Genomic DNA, 4670 nt, shown 5'->3' with positions numbered 1-4670 from the left:
AGAGAAGTCTACTTTACCACAGGCTAGCTTGAAGCAGAAGCTTTTCTGTGGTACCACCACCAAAGAAAGTTGTATCAAATAGTTTCTGGTGCACACAACTTCATCAATGTAGATTACTGGGATGAAGTATCAAGTTTAAATGGGGAAGTCTCAATCTGTTTACAATAAAATGTTTACTTTCAAAAACTATGGTGATTACATTTAGCCAAATAACAGTCCTATTGAAACTGTTAAACAAACATACAGGATTAGACTATAAATTAGCAGAAGCACTTGCATATAAATTTCTTAAAGCTTCTTTAGATGGTAATATACTTCATGTGATCTAATTTACTTAATAACTTCTTAGGTAATCTTTTCTTTATAGTACCAAGGTAATTTCAAATCAGTCCAAGTAAATGAGTGTAAATTAAATTGATATTTTTATTTGTTTTATAAGATACTAGAGGCCTGATGCACGAAATTCATGCAAGGGGCTTGGCCCCCGCTGCTGCAGCGGCTGCCTCTGCCTTGGCCCCCACCCACCACCCCTCGGCCCCCCGCTGCCATGGTGGCTACCTCTGCCTCGGTCCCCGCCGCCACAGCTTCGTCCAAAAGGTTGCCTGGAAGGACGTCTGGAAGGACATCCAGTCTAATTAGCATATTATGCTTTTGTTATTATAGATGGTAAAATGTAATCAAGAATAAATGTATCAAATTCAATTCCTCTTCATTAATAAAAACAAAACAAAACACCACAACATCTAACAAAAAATAAGACATAACTTCTTTAACCTGACAAAGGGAATCTACAAAACACCCGCAAACATCACACTTAGTGCTTTTCCCTAAGATTAGGAAGAAGACAAAGATGTCCACTCTTGCTGCTTCTATTCAACACTGTACCAAACTTACTAACCAGGGCAATTAGGCAAGACAATGAAATAAAATATCCAGATTGGAAATAAAGAAGTAAAACTATCTCTATTTGCAGGTAACCTAATTTGGGGTATTAAAAATCTTACGAATATCCACTAAAACACAATTAGAATTAATAAGTTAAGTTGCAGGATATAAAATGCATGTACAACAACTGTTTTTCTCTACAGTAGCAATAAGCACACTGAAAATGAAATTAAGAAAACAATTTCATTTATAATACATCAAAAAATAAAATACTTAGGAATACATTTTTTAAAATTCACAATTGTCCATGTCAGTCTGTCATGATTTCAGCCTCATACGGCAAAACAAAAAATGATCTACACAAGATTTTCTTTCAGGACTTATGAATACATATTAACAAATTAAGTGCAAAATTGCCGAAACCGGTTTGGCTCAATGGATAGAGCGTCGGCCTGCGGACTGAAAGGTCCCAGGTTCGATTCCGGTCAAGGGCACGTACCTGGGTTGCGGGCACATCCCCAGTAGGAGATGTGCAGGAGGCAGCTGGCCGATGTTTCTCTCTCATCGATGTTTCTAACTCTCTATCTCTCTCTCTTCCTCTCTGTAAAAAATCAATAAAATATATTTAAAAAAAAACAAATTAAGTGCAAAATTTACTCATACTTTGAAAACTAAAAAATATGGTTGAAAGAAATTAAAGCAGATATAAGTAAAGAGAATGACACACCACATTAATGAATGATCTTAATATTATTAAGATGACAATACTCCCCAAAGTGATCTAGAGAGTCAATGCAATCCTTATCAAAATCCCAGCCGATTTCTTTTAAATAACTGACAAGTTAAAATTCCTATGGAAATTCAAGGGACCCAGAAGAGCAAAAACAATCTTAAAAAAAACAAAGCTGGAAAACGCACACATCCCAATTTGAAAACTTGCTTCAAAGCTACAGTGATGAAGATAGTGAGGTATTGCCCTAGCCAGTTTGGCTCAGTGGATAGAGCAACAGCCTGAGCATTGAAAGTTCGAGTGTTCGATTCCAGGTCAAGGGCACATACCTGGGTTCAGGTTTGATCCCCAGCCCCTGCCGGGGCACGTGCAGGAGGCAACCAATTGATGTGTCTCTCTCACATGGATATTTCTCTCCCTCCCTCACTCCCTCTACTATCTCTAAAATCAAAGGAAAAAATACCCTCTGGCGAGGATTAAAAAAAAAAAAAGTAGACAAAGGATCTGAATAGTTTTCCAAGAAGACATACAATTGGCCAATAAGCAAATGAAAACATGTGTGATATCATTAGTTTTAGGCAAATGTAATTCCAAATCACGAGCTACCACTTCACATCCATTAAGATGGATATGATAATAACTTCCTTAAACAAAAAATAACAAGTATTGGCAAGGATATGAAGAAATTGGAACCCTTGTACATGCTGGTACATCCAGTATTTTAAATAGTCTGACAGTTCCTCAAAGGTCAGAGGTAGAGTTGCCATATGACCCAGAAATTCCACTCCTAGTTATAAAATTCAACAGAATGAAAAGATAGAACCACATAAAAACTTGTACGTGAAGTTCATAGTAGCATTATTCACATCAGCCAAATAGTGAAAATAACTCAAATGTCCATCAACTGGTGCATAAATATAATGTGGATAACTGGTGAATAACTGTATTTATACAATAAAACATTCTGCGGCCAGAAAAGAAATAAAGTACTGATACATGCTACAACATAGAAGAATACTAAAAACACTATGTTAAGTGAAAGAAACTAGTCGCAAAAGACCACATTTTGTATGATTCCATTTATATGAAATGTTCAGGCTAGGCAAATTCATACAGACAGATTAGCTACTGTAGAGAAATACGATTGGTTTCTGTACATGCATATTATATCCTGCACTTTATTCAACTCATTTATTAGTCCTGCTCTTATGCCTATTGAGTTTAGGGGTGGAAGGAAATGGGGAGTGACTGCTAATGGGTAGTTTCTTTTGGTAGTGATAAAAAGGTTCTAAAACTGATTGTGTTGCAAGAACTCTGAATATATAAAAATCATTGAATTACACACTATAAAAAAGTAAACTGTAGCCTGGCCGGTTTGGCCCAGTGGTTGAGTAACAACCTAGGAACCATGAGGTCAAGATTCAATTCCTGGCCGAAACCAGTTTGGCTCAGTGGATAGAGCGTCGGCCTGCGGACTGAAAGGTCCCAGGTTCGATTCCGGTCAAGGGCATGTACTTGGGTTGCGGGCACATCCCCAGTGGGAGATGTGCAGGAGGCAGCTGATAGATGTTTCTAACTCTCTATCTCTCTCCCTTCCTCTCTGTAAAAAATCAATAAAATATATTAAAAAAAAAAAAAAAGATTCAATTCCTGGTCAGGGCACAAACTTGGGTTTGGGGCTCGATCCCCTGTGTGGGGCATGCAGGAAGCAGCCAATCAATGAGTCTCTCTCATCATTGATGTTTCTCTCTCTCCTTCTCCCTTCCTCACTGAAATCAATAAAAATATATTATTTTAAAAAGTGAATTGTAGAGTATATAAATTATATCTCAATAAAGCTGTTATTAAAAACAAAAAACAACAAAAAACACCATGCACCAGAGCCCCAAGCTTTAGCCTAAGTTTCAAATGACATGATCTACTGTCATTCTATTTTAAAATATTTTCAAGATAGCCAGTAAATAGGTAACCTGCATGACTACTAAAATGTTTATAGCTTTAAGGGATTGGGGGGGGGGGGGCGGGCGGGCGGTTCTTAAGAGTAAAAAACGGTAGAGAATCAGGTATTCAATAAGATTCACAATAGTTCAATGGGTCTTAGGAATAAAGCAAGCTATATAATGTTGCAACTTACAAGACTAAGTCAGGATTATGCCCAGGTCATGATCACGATGGAGTAGGGTTCAGGCATAAGTTAGAATCAAACCATTATCAACAAGTTTCACACTATCTTTACTATGTGTGGTTGATCATCCACTGTCATAGAGGAAAAATTCCAGATATTACAAGGCCTTCTTACTTTTCTCATCACTAAAACACAAAAAAAATCATCCAGAAATAGAATAATTTCTAGAAGTTTCTACCTTTTCAGTTTTAAGTCAATGAATTTCATTAGAAAAACTGTCATTTCATTTGAAGGCATCTGCAGTTGATCATTCTTCAATCAAAAAATATGCATTGCACACTTACTATAAACCAGGTACTCTATGGGTTACAAAGACAGCCCAAAAATATGATTCTTATTATATAGTTATAATCAATCCAAGAGATAAGGCATACCAAAAATTTCCCAAAATGGTAAAAGTGCCATACAAAATAAACTGCTCTTGAGTAATTTGGGAGACTAAAAGAGTTCACTTTTCATATCAGGTATGAAAGAGGTAAATACTGGGCAGAATAATGAAGGATGAATAAAAGTTATAATACTAGAACTAGGTCAGGGAGAACTTCCTGAGAAAAAAGAATAGCATGAACAGAATTAAGAAGATGGGAAAGTGTTCTGGAAAGAGTGAGTATTTCAAATGGGAACAGTGCATGGTATTTTGGTAGGCTACTGATTAGGCTAGGGCCAAAGTATAGAGAAAGCATGTCAAACTCAAAGACTAATACGGGCGAAATAAACAAGGTTTAAGTTTATGTGGACCACAAAAAAGCAAAAGCTTCAATTTTCATAGAAACGTAGGTTTACTTCGATAGAGACATGCTCAATACAAAGGGCTGGAATAAATGAGTAATTATTAACATAAAATAATAGAACATTTTAATAAAAATTAAT

The 4670-nt window shown here is 36.4% G+C and overlaps 1 non-coding gene across 1 annotated transcript; it reads right to left on the bottom strand.

Moving 5' to 3' along the window:
• Nucleotides 1–1184: 1184 nt before the first annotated feature.
• LOC111824890 lies at nt 1185–1312 on the bottom strand. Its single transcript, XR_002827951.1, has one exon. It is a non-coding gene; the product is annotated as a small nucleolar RNA SNORA69 (small nucleolar RNA).
• Nucleotides 1313–4670: the final 3358 nt, after the last annotated feature.

The sequence above is a fragment of the Myotis lucifugus genome, unplaced genomic scaffold (assembly GCF_000147115.1).
Source record: "Myotis lucifugus unplaced genomic scaffold, Myoluc2.0 scaffold_10320, whole genome shotgun sequence".
NCBI lineage: Eukaryota > Metazoa > Chordata > Mammalia > Chiroptera > Vespertilionidae > Myotis > Myotis lucifugus.
Note: the sequence above shows the minus strand (reverse complement) of the source record. Positions and strands in the feature narration are given on the sequence as shown.